Raw genomic sequence first — 8,597 nt, 5'->3', positions numbered from 1 at the left:
TTTTTCTCTCTTGTTGTTTTCTAAATGTTTCATAGTTTTAGCTTCTACATTTTAGGTTCATGATCCATTTCAAGTTCATTTTTGTATATGGTGTGAGGTGAAGTTGGAGGTCATTTTCTGTTTCAAGTAGATATCCGGTTGTTCCAGCACCATTTGTTGCAAAGACTCCCCTTTCCCTGTTCAGTTACTTTGGAAATCAATTGACCATACATATGTAGGTCTGTTTCTTGGCTCTCTATTCTGTTCCATTGATCTATACCCAACTGTGTTTTTAAATAAACTCCATAGATGGTTCTAAAGCACAGCCAAGTTTTGAAACCTCTGGGATAGATGATCTCTAAGAAACCCAACTCTTTAATTCTATAAGAGCTTTCTCAATTAGTTACCACCTCTATGAATCAACACTAGAAAGACAGGAACTGGTAAAATAGATGAACTCCAATAATTCTAGAGTATTTGTCCTCTCTCTTGGCACTTGAACTCACCCAGAACTCAAATAGGTATGGATTAAAAGAGACTCTCATGGAAAGACATGTCACCTAATTGTTGAAAGTCAAATTGGAGCACTCTTTCTCAGAAGATTCTGTTAAATGGTATTAGCATTCATTCATAAGCATCTGTTAAATTGTGTGGTTATGTTTATACAAGCTTTTTAAAATGGATATTACTTAGACATAGAAAGGCTTTCTTCCATTTAATGTAAGAGGAGGAATAAAAAATGTGTTGGGGATGGAGTTCAGATGAACAGAGGAAATAGAAGAAACCCTAGCCCACTGCTTACCACAGACTATGCTCTTAACTGAAACAGTATCCCCGGTGCCTAGTATAGTACCCGACATATATTTGATGCTGGCTGATTGAATGAATGTGCTAAGGAAACAGAGAAGAAGGGCTTAGGAAATTTTTAACAAAATCAGGATAGTGAAGCATTCAGTCCATAATGCAAATATACAAAGGGCAGCAATTTAATGATGTAGTTAAGAGCAAAATCATTAGAATCAGAAGATTCTAGCTTCAAATCCTGACTCTATTTATTAACAGTGACCTTGGGAAAGGTGTTTAAATTCTCTAAGCATTAGTTTCTTCTTCTGTAAATAGTGGGATGATGAACATTGCTTATTCTTGTGAAGATTAAATGAGCTGAGAATTATTCATTTATCGTTTCTCTTTCCAGCCATAAATTTTACTCCTTAAGGGTAAAGACTGTATCTTGTTTGTGACCTTATTTTAGAGCACAGAAAGATGCTAGACAGTTACTCCATAAATATTTGATGAATGAGTGACAACATATAAAATAATTAATAGTGTGTTTTGCATGTAATAAGCCCACAGTTAATAATAGCTCATGGTTATTTTTATTTTCGTTCCATCTCAGGAAGGACAATGTTACAGTCAACTGATTCCCCATGGATGACAGCAGCTATCTGTTATAAAAACAAACAATCCAATTAGGACCGGTGTAGTTAATGTAGGTACAATTCATTAATGGTCTGCTCCTTGATGGATAGTCGTAGGGCCACAGGCTGTAACTGTGTCCTATGCAATTTTCATGCTGATATTTGCAATGGTCAATTATTGGTTCAAATGACATTTCTTTCAACAGTACACATTTCCATGGATGGTTAAACACTGATGAATGCCTTCCGAATAGAATTAGCGCCACATCTTGGTCGTCTCCATTATGAAATGTGCACAAAGGCAGACATCAAAGTCTCATCCCTGACATCTGTACGGCTCTGGTTTCCACAGTCATTAGCAAAATTTAGAGCAAACAACCCATTCCAAAGCCTCAGTGGGAAGAAGGCTGCTTGTGATTAATAGCTGGGGGATTCTGAAGTCTCGACAAGTATTTGCACAATCTTGGCTCTGCTTTGTAATTGTTTATTAAGTGTGAAATAATCAGACCAGAGGTAGAACTCAGAGGCTTTGTAAATTCACTTTACTCTCACCTGAGGGTGAGAAACAGAGTTTGTGTGTGTGTTTTCTTTGACAAGGTAGCATAAACGTATTTTCAGAGAAATCAAAATGTTGGCAATCCGTTCATTTGTTAAAGTTAATATTAGAGGATCAGCAATCCAAGGAGGGCTGAAATGTCAAACTCCGTTATTCCACTGATTCACTGTGTAGCATTTGCTGACCATGAAATGCTTTTGCAAGAGCGGGCCTGCCCCACAGGTGAGTCGTGTTGGCTAGAGCAGACCCAGAGTGCTGGTCGAATAGGCCCAGACAGCGAGAGCTAAAGATCTCCACCTGCTCTCTTCGCTTTTCCTCATCTTCTCTCCTCGATTTGGTTCAAGCAGCAGAATCTCACCTGTATACACACCTTGACCTCAAGTTATTGAGATCTCGTACTAAAATACAAATATTTCATCTTAAAGAAGACGCTGGTATTTTTGAAATCAGCAATTAATTCTTTAATCATTGATAACACAATTTAGTTTTTTACAAAAAGGCATAGGCTTTGGAATCAGAAAGATCTGAGTTCAGATCCAAATTTTGCTACTTTCAAACTGGGCACATTATCAAGAGATTCACATTTTGCACTGACAAAAATACTGAAATTGAGCTATTCCTGAAAGAGGAAACTCAAGTCTTTACTGAGTGATCAAAGATTCTTTTGATTACTGATTCCAAAAGCTATTCATGCTTCATACCAGGGAATATTCGGGAGTCTTGAAAAACTTGAAATATTAACTTCACTAGCCTCTTACAGAATTACCTTCACGAAGTTGTGTTTTCATGCTATACCCTTGGTGTGTGTAGGATCCTACAGACTGAAACAAGCTACTAGATTGGTTTGGGAAAATGCTCTCTGCCAGGTCACTTCCTGTCTTCTGTAAGAGGCATCCACATAAAAGACGTCTTTCGGAATCCAGTATAAGACACACTTTTGTTTCTTCTCAGGAAAAGGTGTGTTTACTTTTTTCCTGGTGTTGAAAAATACATACTTGCTTTTCATTTGGCTGTCAGGATCTTAGAGACAAACTTAAAGATCATTTCTATCCGTTGAGTAGCCCATTATGGACAATGATTTGTGTTCCTTACTTGGTCTTAACATTCCTCCTGTTGTTTCTATTGTTTACCTGAATCCAGTTATTGTCTATTTTATGATTTTTTTTGACTTCTACTTACAAGCTGCTTTAAATTCTTTAAGAGATGAGGCAGGCAATAAATATATATATATATATATAAGTATATATATATAAATAATTTAGCAAATGTAGAAAATGGATGATATTTCATCCTGTGAATTAAATAAAAAGGAAATCTTGTAACACTTATAGGAGATGGTAGAACAGCCTATCAAATAAGGTGTATCAGTTATGTAACAAACCACTCCAACATGTAGTGGCTTAAAATAACAACCATTTTATTATTGCTCATGAGTCTGCGATAGCCAAGTAGTTCTGCGGTCAGCTGGTGGGTCAGCTAGGGTTCAATGGTCTAAGGTGACTTCTTTGTGAGATGGCGGTTGTCAGGCTGCTTGGGCTAGTGGGCCTCAGCTGGGTGACTTGTCTCAGCTTTGCTTGATCTCCTATACTTCAGGAGACTAGCTTGTACTTTTTCATGGGTGGTCTCAGGGCAGCAAGAGATGATAAACGACATTGAGTAAGCACGTTTCTTGCCTCTGCCTATGTCACATTTGCTAATATCCATTTGGCCAAAGCAAATTATGTAGCCAAGGTGCGACTTAAGTGGTGGGGAAATAGATTTCACTTCTTTATGGGAACAATGACTATGTCACATTGCAAAGGGGCAAGAATACCAACATGAAAATAATTTGTGGCCAGTTGTAACCCACCACACAAGTATAGATTAAATAAAGACTAATGGGTCTTTAATAAAGAACAAATGGGAATGAGTCATTAGTGTTTATTGAGCACCTGCTGTGTGCAAAGTTGTGCACATACAGCATTAGGTTTAGGGGAAGAAGGTTGTTTCAACTACACAATTTGAGAGTTAGTGACAGAGCATTTTCTGTGACATTGTCTAGGTTCCATGTGTCTGTTTTATAAATTCATTAACTCCAGTTCCCCCATCTCTATCTCAAGATCAGCCTTGGCATCTGGGCAACTGAGAGCTGCCAGAAGTTACATAGTTGGAGTGTCAGGCTGTGAAGCTTTCAGGATGCTATAAATAAAAGAAATCTGTTATGGTTTCAGGAAGTTGCAGCTATGGTTTTGCTTTGTGGACGATTGAAGGACCTGCCAATCTAGGGATGTAGGAAATTAAAATCCACCGTGAGCATTTATAGTCTTATCCTCCTTTGTGAGTTAAGGATCAAGGAATTATAGGATCTCAGAAATGGAAAGAATGTTGAAAGGTCCTAGGGTCGTGTCCTGTTGCCTGTTTGGTTTTCTGACTCCCACTTAAGTACCTGTTTCTTCAAGGTGGACAGCACGCCCCTGGCTCAGGCTCCCAGTTCTGGTTCCTGACTCAGCTGTCTCTCCCAGACTTTGAAACTGCGAGCACTACCACTCCTTCCAGACCATTTCTGGGGTTCTCCCGCCTTGAATAGGATGGACCTGAGGGCTCCGCTGATCAAGTCTTAGTGAATGAGGGAGGAGGAAGAGAGGGAAGGAAAGATCATCTTTCCCTCTTCTACTGGGTCAGCCAGGGAGAACACCAGATTCTGATCCAACACTTATTGAGCACTTATTCTGCGTCAGAAACTATGCCAGACAATTCCACATATCTCCTAATTTAATTCTAAGGACTCTCTGGCCAAGATCAAGTGGAAATTCCAGACTAAGCTCGTCACTCTCAGACTCCCATACAAGGAAAAAAAAAAAAAATTAAGAAATCAGTTGCACCCAACACTTCCCAATTTAAAACAATTAAAAATGCCACCTTTTTCTCTTCCAGCCCCTTGGATTCCTTCTTCTGGGGTGGGGTGGGGAGGTCTTTGCATTCTCTCTTGGGGTGAAGAGGGAGGAGGTAAGGTGGATATAGACTGTGATAACTGGGAACCAGCCTTCCTCAGGCTGTATTCAATGTGCATGAACGAATCGAAACGAGGCTGTTCATTCAGACACAGAAACCTTGATGGATGAATATTCACAACCCATTGACGAGCCCCATACCCTCATCCAAAGATAAGTGCCAAGTCTTTCCCTTAATTATACTCTGCACAAAATAAGATATGTAGAAGAAGAGAATGCATTTTGAATTTCTATTCACTCTCATCCCTTCTTCTAATTACACAAAGCATCTTTTATATAGGAAATCCAGAGACAATTTTCTGCTTGAGAGTGAGGGCAGACTTTCTTTTGCAAGTCAATAGTGTAGTCGTTATGTTGTCAGGTAGAGATAAAATGACATTGTGTAGCAACCCATTTCTTTACTCTGTGCCTGAGAACTTCTACGTGTCATATCACTTCAAAAATTTAAATAGGGAGCTATGTTCATTTGGATGGACTTCATGAGTTATAGGGAGAGGGTGTGCGATGTCAATGATGTAGATTAATGGAAATTCTCTAGAAGGAAGGCCCCCACTAGCCCACTGAGTAGCTGGCGGAGTGACATACCCTCGGTGCCTGTGACTGTCATTGCTGCCCTGGCGGTGGATGCTCTTAAACACCAGACCAAGTTTCTGGGAGCAGTGGGGGAAGGAGGGGGTCATGGGAGCAAAATGAGAGAGCATCTTGATTAAAGCACCAACAGCAGGTAAGAGAGAGCCAGAAAACAACGACAGTGGGCTGATGCTGAAAATCACAGGGCATGGACGTGAAGAAATGGACCCTGGGGAAGGGGCAAGGAAGATGAAAGGGTTGCTGGATGAGGCTCCAGTTGCGTCCTGCATGGTTAGGGCCACCGGTACTTGGAGGGCCACTTGGTTATTTTATCACTACTTTAGTACATCCTTTACTTTGCTCAGTTTTGAAATGATCATTAATTGACTATTGCCTTTATCTTTAGAATTCAAACATCCATAAACTACCTCTGGGCTGAAGAGTTAGTGATGTGCAATAGGAGCACTTAAATAACACCCAAAGGATTGTTTCAGAAGGATTTGATTAATTGCTTTATAATGAGGAATAACAGCCCAGAGATCTATTTTGTTCACAGGTTTTACCACCACCTGTGGGAGTGTTTGTGAGGCGGAGCTGTCACTCTGGGGAGCCGCCAGAGGGAGGGCTGAGTTGGGGCCTGTGAGGCCAGGGCTTAGGGAACCAACATGGCAGTCAGGTTGTCTACCATTCTCCTCCAGGCAGGTCAGCCACCCAGATCTCGTGTCCAAGGGGAGGTGAACTGTTCCCGTTGTCCCGAGGCTTTGGTCAGCATCTGTGGATGCCAGTCAAGGAGCCTGGAGTCTTGGAGCAGTTTCAGTACAAGGAGGCAAGGCAGTCCATCTGGGTTTATGCAGAGGCCAAGCCAATTGGCTGTGGAAAGGACAGAGTCTGACAAAACACATATTTTAAAATCAGAGCTGGATTTGGATTCTGGCTTCGCTCTTTATTAGCACACTACTTTGAGCCTCAATTTCCACATCTCTAAAATAGGCATAACAGCATTTATGTTGAAGATATGTCATGAATATTTAAAAACGAGATGATGTGTGTAAAGCAATCAGTTCCTGACACACACAAGATGCTCAATAGGCTAGCTATTGCTATTACCATGGTGATGACAATAATGGTAATGATGTTGATCATCATGATTCAGAGCTGTGTGCCATTCTTAGTGAAAAGATGGTACAAACCAGGAATAGAAGTGGGGTAGCAGTGGAGGAGGGCGTGCGTGAACCCAGCTGTCCTCCGTGGGCACCATGGAGGGCTCTAGGAGGGAGGTCAGCCTGGAAGACAGCCCAACATTCAAACCGTGGCCCCTGCACATCCAGCTCAGGGCTGCAGATGCCTTCTAGCCTTACATTTCCCTGTACTGTGCGTAGTGGAGGCTCTCCTCTGAGAATATTGGACCTGATTGTCGTCAGTTCAAACGCGGACAAGCAGGGGCTGCAGGTGGCTGGGCTTCAGCACCCACAGTCAGCCAGGACGTGGCCAGGAGCAGGCAGGGACTGAAAGCTTTGCCCACCCCCTCTCCTGCCCTAAGGCAGGCCCTCCACTAAAGCTCATGCTGTCCTTTAATAAGTAATGAAGAACAGTATCTCAAGAAGCATCTCTCGTGCGGCATTGTCTTAAATAACTCAAAGGACTTGCCGAAGGTTGTTTGCTGTCTGAGATAACTGCCAGCAGCAGGCCTGTGTGTCTTATCGCTTCCTTAGTTCACAAGCAAAAAGTCCCTCTTAAGGATGGATGACATTGGTTAACATTGATATGAAAAGATAGATTATCACCAGAGGTATAGTGGGAAAGAAAGAGAAATGACTTGCATGATTATCTTGGGAAAAAATGTAGATAATTAGTAATAAGAATAATAGCAATAATAGTACCATAGTTTTTCAGTGCTAAGAAGCTGTAGATTATGAGATTCGCTGTCGGTGGAAGAGCAGCTTATTCTGGAGAAGCTGGTGGTGAAGGAGTCGGACAGACCCATTTCAGAAGCAGTCAAAGGAAACACGTCAGTCTCAGTAATACAATGGCTGGTATGTTTTGAGCAGTTCCTAGGTTCCAGGCACTGTGCTTAGTGCTTTCACAGCTCATTTAATTATCACAACAACTCCAAGTCACTACTCTTCTTCTTCCCATTTTACAGATGAAGAAGCAAAGGCTTGAAGTGTGTGTGAGTTAAGGTAATGCTGTCACAGGAAAAGCCTGTAATCTCAATGGTTTCTTCCAGTGGAGTTTTACTTATTATTCACGTAAGTTCAAGGTCAGGGAAAGTAGGTGGGTGGAGGGGACCACACAGTCATTCAGAGATCCAGGCTGAGAGAGGCTCTGCCACCTTCAGCAGATGGATACCACGGCGACCCTAGGCATCAGTATTCTGCTAGAGGTGGGGAAAGGAAGCTTAGAGGGTGGCTTATGGGCCAGGACGTGGAGTGGCATCTGTCACTCCTACCCACACTCTTCTGACCAGAACCCGTTCGTGGCCCTTTCTAGATTTAATAAAGGCTTGAGAATGCAGTTGCTGGCTGGGCAGCTCCTTCTCAACGACAGCTCTACTGAATGGAAGGAAGAGATAAATCTGCGAAGGACAGCAGCCGTCCCTGCCACACAGTAGTCAAATAGATTGTGGAAGGTCACACAATTAGCAAGTGACAAGTGACAGGGCCAGGATCTAAACTCTCCTTGGTCTGATACCAGAATCTACGTGCTTAGTATTCCAGCGGCACTGGGCGAGAACAGACGATATAGAGAGAAGCGAGCGGGTTTTTTAAGTTGCTTTTATTCCCAGCCACCACTGGAGGAGCTCGGAGAGAAACAGCACGCCCGCTGCCTCTTTCTTAAGAAGATAACACTGCCTGGGTGATGCGTTGTTTCCCGCAGTGACTCACTCAAGATTGCTTTAGTTCAACAAATCGCATCACATCACGAAACAGTGACATCTTTGAAGCCAGAGCTCAGGACTTCTCGAAGTGACACTCAAGAAATGCACAATGAGCCTCGTTTCCTGAAGAAGCTGAGAAAACAACTTAAAAACCAACAACACACAGTTACATGAAATTTTCATTACAGCGGACCTCTTTAGTGGTC

The sequence above is a fragment of the Equus asinus genome, chromosome 20 (assembly GCF_041296235.1).
Source record: "Equus asinus isolate D_3611 breed Donkey chromosome 20, EquAss-T2T_v2, whole genome shotgun sequence".
Lineage (NCBI taxonomy): Eukaryota > Metazoa > Chordata > Mammalia > Perissodactyla > Equidae > Equus > Equus asinus.
This window is presented reverse-complemented; position numbering follows the sequence as displayed.